Source organism: Trichosurus vulpecula, chromosome 3 (assembly GCF_011100635.1).
Source record: "Trichosurus vulpecula isolate mTriVul1 chromosome 3, mTriVul1.pri, whole genome shotgun sequence".
NCBI lineage: Eukaryota > Metazoa > Chordata > Mammalia > Diprotodontia > Phalangeridae > Trichosurus > Trichosurus vulpecula.
This window is the reverse complement of record NC_050575.1, coordinates 421,499,663-421,514,632: the sequence shown is the minus strand read 5'-3', so window position 1 is coordinate 421,514,632 and position 14,970 is coordinate 421,499,663. Positions and strand designations below refer to the sequence as shown.

The 14,970-nt window shown below is 40.1% G+C and overlaps 1 pseudogene; it reads left to right on the top strand.

Annotated features, from left to right (window-relative positions):
- Positions 1-13,821: 13,821 nt before the first annotated feature.
- LOC118844159 lies at positions 13,822-14,717 on the top strand (annotated as a pseudogene).
- The last annotated feature ends 253 nt before the right edge of the window (positions 14,718-14,970 follow it).

Here is a 14,970-nt window from a genome sequence, read left to right as displayed (position 1 = left end):
CAAAAGAAGGAGGGAGACAATTTTCCAGCTTAAGATACCTTAGAAGGGTATCAGGAAAGGTCTGTCTCACTAACCTAATGCAGACAGTGTCTGGGCAAGGCAGTAGGAGGCTCTTAGCTACAGCACAGATCAACAACTGAGGCCCCTTGGTCCTGCTTCATCAGGCCAGTGGCATAGCAGGCCATCTGTGAGGCCTGCAACCCCAATGCAGAAGGCAAGTTGCCAGTCACAGAACCCAGGCAACAACAGGTATGACTAGCCCAGGCCACCGCAGCACAGGAAATAGCCACCAGCACCTGAATCCTCAGTGCATAAAGCCAGTGATGGGGCTCCTGGCCCCCCAGCACAAGAAGCTTGAAACAGTGTGCATTCAGTGCCCCAGGAACAGAACTCAACTTTAAAAGCCATCGAATAGGCAAAAAATGAACAAGAAACAAAAAATAGCCTTGACCATAGAAAGCCACCATGGTGATAAGGAAGATCAAAACAAAATTCAGAAAAGGACAACATTGTTAAAATGTCTACATGCAAAACCTAAAAGGGGAATATGAATTGATCAGAAGTTCAAAAAGTCTTCTTGGAAGAGCTAAAAAAGGATTTTAAAAGTCGAATAAGAGAAGTAGAAGAAAAAATTGGAAAAGAAATGAGGTATGCAAGAGAAAGTCAACAGCTTGGAAAAGGAAGGACAAAATTTGACTGAAGAAAATAATTCTTTAAAAAATTCAATTGACCAAATGGAAAAAATCCCCTGAAGAAAACAACTTCTTAAAAAGTAGAATTGGTCAAATGGAAAATAAGGTACAAAAGCTAACTGAAGAAAATAATTCCTTAAAAATTAGAATTGGCTAAATGGATGCTAATGGCTCTATGAGATACCAAGAATCAGAGAAACAAAATCAAAAGAGTAAAAAAAGAAGAAAATGTAAAATACGTCATTGGAAAAAATCACTTGCAGAACAGATCCAGGAGAGTCAATTTAAGAATAAATGGACTATCCAAAGACCATGATCAAAAAAAAAGCCTGGACATCATCTTTCAAGAAATTATCAAGAAAAACTACCCTGATATCCTGGAATCAGAGGATAAAATAATCACTAAAAGAATCCACTGATCACCTTCTATAAAAGATCCCAAAATGAAAACTCCCAGGAATATTGTAGCCAAATTCCAGAATTATCAGGGCAAGGAGAAAATACTGCAAGCAACCAGAAAGAAACAATTCAAATATCAAGGAACCACAGTCAGGATCACATGGGACTTAGTAGCTTCTGCATTAAAGGATCAGAGGGCTTGGAATATAATATTCTGGAAGCAAAGGAGCTTGAATTCCAATAAATGAACAGAGGTGAAACACACCTAGAACTGGGGCTCAGGGCAAAAGCATTAGTGGAAGAGATACCACTAACCCTCAGTGGTGGCCATAGGACCTTAAGGGGGCCAATGGAGCAAGCTGCCACTGGGATAGGGAACCAAGAGTATACTCCTGTGGAAAGAACGCTTCATTTAATTGTTTGAAAAATGTATTAACTGTACTATTATTAAATGCAACTTTGTGTGATTAGAGCTTGCTTGCACACAGAATGTCCCCTGACCTCAGTAACTCTCAAGAATGCTTGAGATAACTACAAGGAGTTTGAGGATCAATGAGGTCTAGAATCTATCCAAAATTGTCTTGTCTTGCATTACCACATCCAGGGCTACTTTGGTCTACCCAAACTTATATTTTTGGTTTGGGGGTTTGGCTTTGTGTTTTGGTTTCATCCAATTTTTTTTACATCTATTCATATCCATCTCAATCCACCTGATTTTAAGTTGCTCTCTTGGTGAAATTGCTTACCTGAAGTACATGTGATTTGTGTATGATTCGTGAATACCTTTGTCAAAATCCTGTGTAATAGAAATCTTCCATAACCTGGGGGAGATGGAGCCACACCTCCTTCCCACCTGGCTCTCCTCTACCAAAAGATTAGATAGTTCTCTTTCTAAAACTATTTCAGATTTAGGGTTTTCTTCTTGCAAAGAATAATCCCTGCACCAGGAATGAATAGCCAGGTGGAACTTGGAGGACAAAAATGAGGAGAAGACATCAGTGTAAAGTTTTTGTTTTCTTTTGTTTTCAGTACCTACATTTTTTGAGAGAGACTGGGGAAAATTTCACAAAAGCTGGAATGTAATTTGAACATGAGTGGGATAATTTTTTGGAAGAATTTGTTTGGGCAGAAGACTACAGGGTGAGGTGACAACACTCAGTTCTTACAACTTTGATTCAAGCAGATTCAGATACTTAGCAACTGAGTGTCTCTATAGCAGTTCTATGAAAGGAAGGAGTTGGAGCAGCTAAGCCTCAGTGACCAGCCTGCCTGCACCTGAGGAGAGGCTAGTGAAGTGGGAGTAGGGAACTGAGTGCTTTTCAGATATTAATAATTTTCTGAATCTTCAGCCTCCACCATACTGATTATTGGAGTGAATTCTGTCACACATCTCCTCATCCTGAAATAGGCAGTGACCCAGGGATGAAGGATGGATATGTAGTATGCAAAAAAGCTTAGGAAAGTGTCCCCATTTTGTGGTGAAATGTTGAGGTGAGTGTTCCCAATATTGCATAGGAGATTTTCATTGGCCCCACAAGTGGTGACCCAGTATGCTGGCTGCTGGGGGATATCTGAAGAAAAAAAAAAAGATAGTTTGTCCACAGCACTCAGAACACGAAAAGATTTTACTCATTTGGCCCCAATCCTGAAAAATTGATCTGTGAGATGCTGTGTGTGTGTGTGTGTGTGTGTGTGTGTGTGTGTACATGTGTGCGTGCATCCTCTAATATAAAAAAGAGATAGGAATATCAACTTTCTTAACCCCAGTAGGTGGTTATTTCCAAAAGGATATTTTCAATGCAAATTCAGCCCAACATAAGATTACATAATAGCACTTTCTTCAAACTACAGGAAGTTGGGCCCTAAGGAAGATACAGAGCCAGTCATAAACACACAGAAGCTTAAATAATTTGTAGACACTGAACCACAACTACAATTACAGAATCACACCTTCAACCTGGAAGTTGCTGGGTTTTTATTGCCTTTATGATTTAGCATTGTCCCAGACATTCACTCTGGCTTATTTTTTTTACTGATGAAATAAAGAGAAAGGAATTGTGGTAGACTAGGTAAAACACTGGACCTGAAGTCAACTTCAAACACCTAACAATTGTATTACTCTAGGCATGTCCCTTGACTCCCTCTGGCCCTCAGTTCCCTCATCTATTAAAGAAAAGAGTGGCAGTAGATTGGTGAAGTTGACAAGTAAAAGAAAATGTCAAATGTGGGAGGGGCTTCAGGGAAAAAGGCAAGTGTAAGTGTATTCATTACTGGGGAAGAGGTTCTGACCGGCCTTGCAGTTGATGGTGACCCTCTCTCCCAGAGCAACAAACAGGGAAGCTGGAGACTGGGTCAGAACAACTTCCCCCTGTGAACCTGAAATTAGTCAAGAGGTATTTGAGATTATAAAACAAATACTGTTTGTTCTCCTTTCCCAAACTCTCCCTTCAATCTCTGATTATAAAAATTGATTAATTCTCCCCAAAGGAGATTTTTTATAACTCTGATTATCATCTCTCAAAGACTTTTCTCATTGAGACGGTGAATGCTCAGATTGCAAAGGGCCTCTCCCAGCCTCCTTCTCCTTCCTCACCTGGGGGCCATAGGAGCAGGAGACAAATGAACTGACCTAGGGACTCCATCTCCACAGTGAGCTCTGTCCAGTGCTGATCTCTTCCTCAGCAGAAAGAATCACCCATTGATAAAGATTTTCAGCAGCAGGGAGGAGTTTGGGGAAAAAAGTGAATGCAAAACACCTGGATAATGGAGGCAGTCCTATCATCTCCACATCTCTGAACATATTCAACAGTTCATACTGTCAGAAATCAGACATACTTGCTGCCTTTAAACAGTGAGTCTCCCTTAGCTGGCCAAATGAAACAATTACTACATGAGCAGGGCTACTTTTCCTTTGGGATACTACTTTTCTTCAACCAGCCCCTTCCATTCTTTTACTCAGGAAGTCTCCCTTCAATCTTTGACCCCAAGACACAGATTATAGCATCTTGCCATAAGTTCTTTTATTGAAAAAAAAACATTTCAAAGCTATTCACTGGTAAGGTAACCTTCTGAGAATTCATTCAATCTTTCTGAAACTCAGTTTCCTAATCTGTAAAATGGAAAGAAAAATAATGTGCAACTTACATAAGATTAATTTGTTTACTATTAAGAGCAATTAAAATGCAAGGGATCTTCCATAACATTTATTACTCTCATTTTTCTCATATTGTTCCAATGAGTTCAGATAGAAATGGTCCTGAGGCACATCATTATCCCACTGCTAATAACTGAATGTTCTGAAGATAGTTACTTTTTCTAATTTAATTGAAGAATTAAAATGTAAACTCATCCTCTGGCCTATAGACATTGACAACTGGCAGCAATAATAATGGATAATATTTATACAGCACTTGCAAATTTGTAAAACTGATTGATATGTTAACTTATTTGAACCTCACAATCCACCTGTTATTATCATCATTTTACAAATGAAGAAACTGAGGCTGAAAAGAGTAAATGACTTACTATTGGTTACAGAGTTAATGGATTACTGAAGCAAGTTTTAAACTTGGGTATTCTTTCTCCAACTCCAAAACTCTACCCACTGCTCTACCAACAACACTAGGAGAATATAGAATGGTGGCAATTATATATACCTCTGGACATTCTCACATGCTGTTGATTTCTTCTATTTAGTCTCTGTGCTTGTGTAGCTTGCAGATCATGAATTTGTGGTGTGATGGCCCCTAATAAAGTGTTGTTTCTACATTTTTATGCATAGATGTTATGTCTAGTGTTTGTGGGATGTAGTTTGGTTAGTGATGATGCTCTTCTAGGGTGAGAGATGAAGAATATTTTGAGATCTATATTTATAGGAAGGGCATTTATTATTAGTTTGTCCATAATGGATACCAAGATTCTAGGGTATAATTCTAGCTTAGTTAGAACTGAGTCGATAGGTGCTAAATGTTTACAGACTGCGGTGATTTCTTGCATGGTTGCTAAGATTCCTTGGCATGACCCTTATTGACCACTAGGTCCAGACTCCTTCTGTACAACTGTTATTATGATTATTCGTTTCAGATTCTCTGATATTCAGTAAGTGACTTAGATTAAATAGCCTCTGGCTCTATTCTACCTCTAAACCTATATTCCTTTAATTCTCATGGAAATAATGACCTAGATCCCAGAATTTAGCTTAACCTTCAAGTACTCCCCTTGTCCTCTCATCCAGATGGGATAGCAGAAGAAAACTGGAGTTGGAAAATTGAGAAAACTCTAGACTCGTTTGGTAGGAATCTGATCAGACAATCAAGGGACATTTCTTAAGTACTCACTATGTGGCAAGTGATGTGCTGACTTCTGAAGGATAGAAAGAAAGACCATACCAGTCTTGAACATCAAGGATCATGTATTTTGATGGAGGGGAAATGTGTAAATAATTAGATATAAAAATATGTATAGAGAGTAGGGCTAAGGGAGAGAGAAGGAAAAAAAACATTCATACACCTCCAAGCACTTTGCTAGGTACATTTTACAAATATTTTCTCATTTGATCCTCACAACAACTCTGTGAGGTAGCTATTATTACTATTATTCCCATTGTACAGTTAAGGGAACAGAGGTAAACAAGGGTCAAGTGACTTACCCAGGGGTAACCCAGCTAATAAGTATCTGAAGACAGGTTTGAACCCATGAAGATGAGTCTTCGTGACTCCAGAACAGGCACTCTATCCACTGTGCCACCTAGCTAGCTACTACCTATACATTAGATCAATGTCTATAAAATGGTATTGCCCACTCTGAGTAATTATAAACTCTATTAGGGTGGGAAAGATATCTGGGAGGTTTGCCAAACTGACTTGCACATAGGAAGTATTAAGTTGATAAATTAACAATTATGGAATTGTTAACTTGCCAGTAAGGTCAGGGATTGGCCAATAAGTCCAGTCCTTATCAACCTATGCATAGAGCATCAATATGCTCTGATGATGCACTCCCTCATGGGAATGTGGTCAGACAGCCTGTTTCAGGAAGAGTGTTGATAATTTATAATGGAAGTACTTTGGAGAGACTTTGGACCATGGGCCCATCAAGGCCAACATATGCCTTTGAAATAAGTTTTGGTTCTTTGACTGCCTTCATGTTTGTTTGTTTTCTCAAATTGGATGAAGGAATTAGAGGTTATGACCTTGGGAACTTTGAAAAGCCAAGAGAAAGACAGTGGGCAGTCCAGGCATCTTAGCCTTCAAGATTCAAGTTCATACCAGGCTTTGGAGCCTCCCAAAGATGAATGTCCTAAGAAGGAAGCAACGACCTTCAGGACCTAGCCCAGCAGTAGCTAAAGAGGAAGATGCATCCAGAGTCAATGACAAATGGGAGCAAGAACTTGGTGGGTGCAATGCTATGTGGAAACTACCTGAACTCTGAGACCACTCACCACAGAGCCCAAGATGGCATAGAGGATAGCATGACCTCCTGGTGTTGGAGAGAAATGCTTGATCTTTTGCGACTGAAATATCTTTAAAATAAATATCCCATTGTAAACACAAATTGATGTTAATTGGTGGTATGGTACTAGAGCGTTGTCACTGGCAATTATCAGAAGTGAAATGCACCTAGAATTGTGGCACAGGGCAAAAGTAGTGGAGGAAGATATACCTCTAACCCTCAGTCATTGTCATAGGCCTTTGGGGGGGGGTGAGGCCAAAGGAGCAAGTTGCTTCTGTGATAGGGAAACAAGGGCATACTCCTGTGGAAATAATGCTTCATTAAGTTGTTTGGAGAACTTATTAATTATTGTTGAAATGCAACTTTATGTGATTAGAGCTTGCTTACACAGAGGATGTCCCCTGACCTCAGTAACTCTCAAGAATGCTTGAGGTAACTACAAGGAATTTGAGGATCAATGAGGTCTAGAATTTATCCAAAATTGTCTTGTCTTGGGTTACCACACCCATGGTTTTGTTGGGTCCACACAAGCTTATATTTTTGGTTTGGGGGTTTGTCTTTGTGTTTTAGGCTTTGTATTTTGGTTTGACCTCAATTTTTTTACGTCTATTCATATCCATCTCAATCTACTTGATTTTAAGTTGACCTCTTGGTGAAATTGCTTTTCTGAAGTAAATGTGATTTGTGTATGATTCATGAATACCTTCATCAAAATCGTATACTATGTAAACCTTCTGGAACCTGGGGGAGATGGAGCCACACCTCCTTTCCACCTGGCTCTCCTCTGCCAAAAGATGAGATAATTTTCTTTGTAAAACTATTTCAGATTTGGGGGTCGGAACTTGCAAGCAACACTCCCTGCACCAGGAATGAATAGCCAGGTGGAACTTGGGGGACAGAAATGGGAAGACAACAGTGTAAGGATTTTGTTTTGTGTCCTGTCATGTTGTCTTCAGTACTTACTTTTTTTGAGAAGTTCACAGAAGCTGAGATATAATTTGGATATAGGTGGGGTAATTCTTTCACAAGTATTTGTTGGGGCAGTGGGATATGGGTGAGTTGACAACATGACATTCTTACAACTTTGATTTAAGCAGATTCAGAGACACAGCAACTGAGTGTCTCCATAGCAGTTTTGTGAAAGAGGAAGGAGTTGGTCTTGTTAAGCCTCAGTGACCAGCCTGCCTGTACCTGAGGGAGGGATGGAGCAGTAGGGGTAAGGAACTGAGTGCTTTTCAGATATTAATAATTTTCTGAATCTTCAGCCTCCACCCTACTGATTGTAGGAGTGAACCTACTCTTCCTGAAATAGGCAGGGACCCAGGGATGATGGACTGAGGTGTAGTAAACACGAAACTTAAGAACTTGTCCACATGTTATAGCTGAATATGGAGGTGAGTGTTCAAATCATTGTGTAGGACACTTTCACTGGTCCCACAAGTGGTCACCCAGCACAGTGGCTGGTGGGAGAGACCAGAAGAAAAAGACATAGTTCATTCTCAGCACTCAGAACATGAAAAAGTTTAACCATTTGGCCCCAATCCTGAAGAATAAATATGTGTTTTTATGCTCAAGGAGGCTGTGTGTGTGTGTGTGTGTGTGTGTGTGTGCGCGCGCATGCACGTGTGCATCCCCTAATATAACAAGAGAGAGGAATATCAATTTGCTCAACCCCATTAGGTAATTATTTCCAAAAGGATATGTCCACTGCAAATTCAGTCCAAGATAAGATTACAGAATAGCACTTTCTTCAAACTATAGCAAGTTGGACCCTAAGGATGACGCAGAGCAAGTTTAAAACACATAGAAATTAAGAAAATTTTGTAGACATTGAACCTCACCTACAACTGCAGAATCACACCCTCAACCTGGAAGCTGCTGGGTTTATATTCCCTGTATTTAACACTATCACTGATATTCACTCTGACTTAATTTTTTCACATATGAAACAGAGAAAAAGGAAGTGTGGCAGACTAGGTAAAGCACTGGACCTGAAGTCCCAGGAAGACCTGGGTCCCAACTTGACTTCAAACATCTAACAATTGTGTGACTCTAGGCATGTCCCCTGATCCCTCTGGCGCTCAATTTCCTCATCTATTAAAGAAAAGAGTGGAATCAGATTAGTGAAGTTGACAAATTTTAAAAAATGAGATATGTGGGAGGGGCTGCAGGGAAAAAGGCAAATTCATGCTCTGTTGTTCTCACATTTTTGGAAAGCATTTGGGAATTTTGCCCCAAAAGTTATTAAATTCTGCATACTCTTTGAAGCAAATATTGTTCCTGGGCCTATACATGCAAAAGACAAAAGAAAGAGAAAAAGGCCCATATATACAAATATGTTCAGAGGAGACAATTTCGTGGTGGCAACAAACAAAATATTGAGGAAGTACCCCATAAATCAGAGAGTGGCTAGACAAATTGTCATACATGAATGCAGTGGTAGTATTCCATCTGAATTACAAGAAGTCACATCACCGGCACAGTTTCAGAGAAACCTGGGAAAAATTTGAGAACATATTTGGCAGTTCTTCCCCGTGTGTCCCCTGTAAGAAATCAGTCACACTTGCAGCCTTCAAATAGTGTCTCCCTCAGGTGGTCAAAAGACACAATCACTAAGTGAGCAGGGCTGCTTTTCCCCAGGACACTGCCTTCCTTACACCAATCCCTTGGATGCTTTCCCTCAAAAACTCTCCCTTCCCTCTATGAACCCCCAGACATATGCTATACCATCTCACCTCACATTATTTTGTCTAACCCACCCATTTCAAAGGCATAGACTAGTAATGCAACCTTCTGTTAATTCACTTCATCTTACTGAAACTCAGTTCCCTAATCTATAAAATGGAAATAAAAATAATGTACAACTTACATAAAATAATTTCTGGACAAGACTACTTTGTAAACTCTTAAGAGCTATTAAAATATGAGTGATCCTACTTGGCATTTATTACTCTTATTTTTTTTTCATTTTGTTCTAACGAGTTCAGATAAAAATAGTCCTGGGTCAAGTCATTATCCCACTGTTAATTCTTTCTATTTGATACTCTGAATCAGGGGGAAATTTACTTTTTCTAGTTGAATTAAAGTATTAAGTATTAAATTGAAGTATTGAGATATAAACTCACCCTCTGGCCTACTGACACTGACATCTGGCAATAATAACAGTAGCTAATATTTATATAGCCCTTTTAAGTTTGCAAAAGTGATTGGTGTATTAGCCATTAGCTTATTTGATGCTCACAATCCACCTGTTATTGTCCTCATTTTACAAATGAAAAAACTGAGGCTGAAAAAGGGTAAGTGACTTGCCATGGTCACACAGCTACTGGATGACTGAAGCAATGGTTGAACTTGGGACCTCTTGTCTCCAACTCCAAAACTTTATCCACTGCCCCAGCAACAGCATAGGAGAGTATAGAATGGCAGGAAGTATATATACCTCTGGATATTCCCACTTGCTTTTGATTTTTCATATTAGGTCTCTGTGGTTTTATTCCATGTAACTTTCAGATCATGAGTCCATGGTGTGATGGTCTCTATTAAAGTGTTGTTCTTACATTTTTATCCATAGATGTTATGTCTAGCTGATTGTGGGACATAGTTTGATTAGTAATGATGCTCTCTTTATGTGGCAATGAGTAGGGGGAGAGGTCAAGGATATTTTGAGATCTATTTTTGTAGTAAGGGTATTCGTCATTTGTTTGTCCATGGAGGATATCAAGATTCTAGCACATAATTGTACCTACCTAGCCTGGTCAGATCTTGGGCAATAGGTGCTAAATGTTTACAGGCTATAGAGATTTCTTGCACTGTTTCTAAGATTTTCTGCATGATCTTCATTAACCACTAGGACCACGCTCCATCCATGTATCTCTTATGATTATTAGCTTTGAATTCTGTGGGCTTCAATAAAAATGGCTCATATTAAATGACATCTGGCTCCATTCTACCTCTAAACCTATATTCCTTTAATCCTCATGGAAATGATGACCTAGATCCAAGGATTTAGCTTAACTTCAGAGTACTTCCCTTGTCCTCTAACATAGATGGGATAGTAGAAGAAAACTGGATTTGCAAAGCTGAGAAAACCCCAGAGCTGTTTGGTTGGTATCTGGTCAGACAGTCAACTGACATTTCTCAAGTACTCACTATGTAGCGAGTAATGTGCCAAGTGCTATGGATAGAAAGAAAGACCATAGCAGTCCTTGACATCAAGGATCTTGTATTCAAAAAGAGGAAAAATATGAAATTAGTTAGATATAAAACAGATATATGCAGAATAGTCCTGAGGGAGAGAGAAGGAAATAAACATCCATATAGTTTCAAACACTCTGCAAAGCACTTTTTACAAACATCATCTTGTTTGATCTTCACAGCAACCCTGTGAGGTAGCTGCTATTAGTATTCTCATTTTACAGTTAAGGAAACTGAGGCAAAAAAGGGTCAAGTGACTACACCAAGCTAGTAAGTGTCTGATTTTGAAATCAGATCTTCCAAATGTCAGGCACAGTATTCTATACACAATGCCACTAGTTTCCTAAAAAGAATAGAGTTAGGGTTCTCAGGGGGAAGGTTATCTTTCCCATGGATAATGACCAGCAGGAATCTAAGCTTCAGAGAATAAAATCAAGAGGCATAAGGAATGCTCACCATGAGCTTAGGTGAAAATTTTATTTTTTTTAATTTTTTTATTCATTTTAAACAATTATAAAATGAGAACAGAAAATCAAATAACATTTACATGTAGAAAGGAGAACATGAGAGAATTCAATATAAACCAATAAATTTCCACTTCAAGAAAACCTACATAAAAAATCACACATTATTATCAAAGCTATTCAGCTTTTCTGTGTGCTTCCTTCTGGGTTTCCTCTTGTTCTCTCCTGTGCACTTGTTTGTTTTTGCTGCTTCATCCTCACCAAGGCTACAAAGAAATACTATATATCTATCCATCTATCTATCTATCTATCCATCTATAAGGACATCCCTGCAGGCCTATGACTCCTCACCTTTCATATATTTCTGGGATGAGACAGTGGAAAACAGGGAAGATATAATCCTTGCTTCCTCCTTGCTCAGGACAACTACAGTAACCTCATCTAATGACTGACAAAACTCGTTGTCCCAGTTGTGAGACTACTTGGATTTTCTCAGGGCCCTCGGCCCAGACCCTACTTGAATTCGAATCTTTTCCAAAGTATAAATAGCCTCCAGTGTTTTACCTTAAGTATTTGTTTCCCAATGATTTGTTTTAATTTGCTTTTATCATGTAATTAATTAATGATAGTTTCCATTTTTATCCCTATGATTTTTTTAGCATATTTCTCATATCCAGTAAATTGTTGGGCTTTGTCTTATAATATGTTTTGCAAATCTCTTCATTTTAATGGTACAGTTTATTCCATTAACATTCGTGGCTATGATTGTTCGATCTATTTTTCCTTCAATCTAATCTTGTTACTATACATTATTTTAAAAAATCTCCACAACGATGTATACCCTTTCCCATCTGCCAAGACACATGGATATGTTTTCTGAATGCTTTTCTATTGACCCAGAGCCATTTAGTCAGTTCTGAGATGACAAAGAAGCCTTCTTCTTCTTCTCCTTTTTTTTACCAAGTTACAGCCTCATGTTGGGTCCAGCTATTAAGCAAACAGCCATTAAAATGGAAGGAATATTCATTGTCTTTCTTGACACCAGGGAAAAGAAGGAGTCATCCTCCCCATGTCAATTTTCATGCAGCCTAAGTTCTGGCTCAGGAGCCAATTAAATAATTTTTGGAACAGATAGTGTATAAACTGGAATATACTTGCTTCAACTCTGACAACAGTAACAGAAGAAGATCAACTCCAAAACATGTGCCCAGAAACTAGCTCACCAACCTCTATGTGGGTTAGTACCAGGGATTCTAAGAAGGTAGCAAACGGGCCATTGCAGGAGACAGTGGATTGGCCCAAACAAACCAACAAATATTTAGGTCCAGACTGCAGCTTCCTGAGTCTGCCAGTCAAACTCAATCCTCCTCCATTGTAGCACACAGATGTTAGTTCTGGTCTTGCTGTGATCACTTGAACACAAATTAATTACTGTATAATTGCCACTTTCCTTTTCCTGATTCTCTCAGCTGCTAATGCCTCCCTCTTCCACCCTGCCCCATATCCTGCTGTAATAATTTTTTATCTCATTTCCAAATACCTCTATTTCACAGAAACAAAGTGTTCCTACCCTAAGGACTGGCTCTGTGATGGTATGTAGGACAAACTGATTGTGAGAACATTCAGGGACTATTTCTGATAGTGAAGGCCCAGCCTGTTTCCCATACTTGGATGACGGAGCCAGAAAGACAAGAAGCTGAAATAGGGACTGAAATCACTCACTCCATGCCCAGCATGGTTCTTCAGCTTCATCTATGGAATCTTTGTTGTCTCCTTTAGCTGAGCTGGACACCCTGAGGGCTTTTTCCCTGTACAGGGCTTTCCTTGCATCTGTAGTACTTTGTCTTCCAAAACTCTCTCGGATCCTGGGAGTTTGCTGCGGGACTCAGACAGAGCCAGGCATCCTATCATTCTTCTTGCCTGGGGAATGAATGGCCTGACTTGACTCCAGCAAGTGCATGTCCACGATGCTCTGGGGCTTCCTCCAGGCCTTTTACCTGAGCTCCCCATGGTCCTCCTTCCATTTCTCCTGGGAAGTGATGGTTTCATTGCTCGTTCAGCTCGATGCTTTGAGGGGCTCTTCCCTGTAGTCTGCTTTCCCAGCATTTTTAGTAGTTTGTCCATTGTGGTGACACTGTCGTCCTCGCTGGCCCGCATGCCCTTGGGCTGATCCACCCCCCTCAAGGGAGAAAGGAGAGGGGGAAGGCGCAAGGCTGCCAGTGTTCTTTCCAAGTCCTCTTCTTCCAAATGCTCTAGGATCTTGGAAGTTGGGGGGGGTGGTCTCTGACAAGAACAGCCATCTTCTCACTCCAAGGAAGAATCCACCCCAAATGTTCACATGGACTATTTGTGCCTGACCTGTGGTAGAGCGTTCTGAGCTTCTATTAGTCTAATCAGCCACAATCATACACCCAGTAACTTGACTCTAAGATAGTGGTGTCATTTTGGTCCTTTTCAAGAAGGAAGGACCACAGCCAACACCACCTTATAATATAGCTTAAGATCCCTGTCAGTCTGAGCTGTAGCAAGCAGCTGTGCAAGCAGCAATGAATTCCCCAGCTTTTGGTCCTCTCTCACCAGCTTTCTCCCTCCTGCTACAGCACCTTCCCCTCTCTGTAACCATGACAGAACAGGCCAGTTCCTTCACCAAGGACTACCTGGCTGGTGGTATTGCCACTGCCATCTCCAAGATTGCGGTGGCCCCCATCAAAAGAGTTAAGCTATTATTGCAGGTGCAGCATGCAAGTAAACAAATTGCTGCAGATAAGCAGTACAAAGGCATAGTGGATTGTATAGTCCGAATTCCAAAGGAACAAGGGGTGCTTTCTTTCTGGTGGGGTAACTTAGCAAATATCATCAGATATTTCCCCACCCAGGCCCTTAACTTTGCCTTTAAAGATAAGTATAAACAGGTGTTTTGGGAGGAGTGGACAAGCACACACAGTTTTGGAGGTATTTTGCTGGCAATCTTGCCTCTGGTGGTGCAGCTGAAACCACTTCTCTCTCCTTTGTCTACCCCTTGGATTTTGCGATAACCTGCTTGGCAGCTGATGTTGGGAAATCTGGCATTGAGAGAGAATTCAAAGGCCTGGGAGACTGCCTTGTGAAAATCACCAAGTCTGATGGAATTCGTGGCTTGTATCAAGGTTTCAATGTCTCAGTGCAGGGTGTCATTATCTATAGAGCAACTTACTTTGGAATCTATGATACAGCAAAAGGTATGCTCCCAGACTAGAAGAACACTCATATTGTGATAAGGTGGATGATTGCACAATCAGTGACTGCTGTACCAAGTGTGGTCTCCTATCCTTTTGATACAGAAAGGCGGCGAATGATGATCCAGTCTGGGCACAAAGGAGCCAATATCATGTACACTGGGATAACTGACTGCTGGAAGAAGATTGCTAAAGATAAGGGTGGCAAAGCTTTCTTCAAGGGTGCCTGGTCCAATGTTCTTAGAGGCATGGGTGGAGCTTTTGTGCTTGTTCTGTATGATGAATTGAAGAAAGTCATCTAAGTGCATCCTAACTAAAAAAGGAACCAGTGAATATAGACCACATAGAATACTTAACCATACTTAGCGTTTTGGACCATTGACCTTCAAGAAATTCCTGTTGTCTTTTTATCCAGGCCAGATCATGTTTGTAGGGGAACCAGGAAAAGCTCTTAGAGAAAGGGACTCATTTATTGTGATCCATTATTCACAGAGTGGAACTGATGATGATTCCATATATCAATTCTATTGGTTTTTGGGAAAATAACAGTTACTG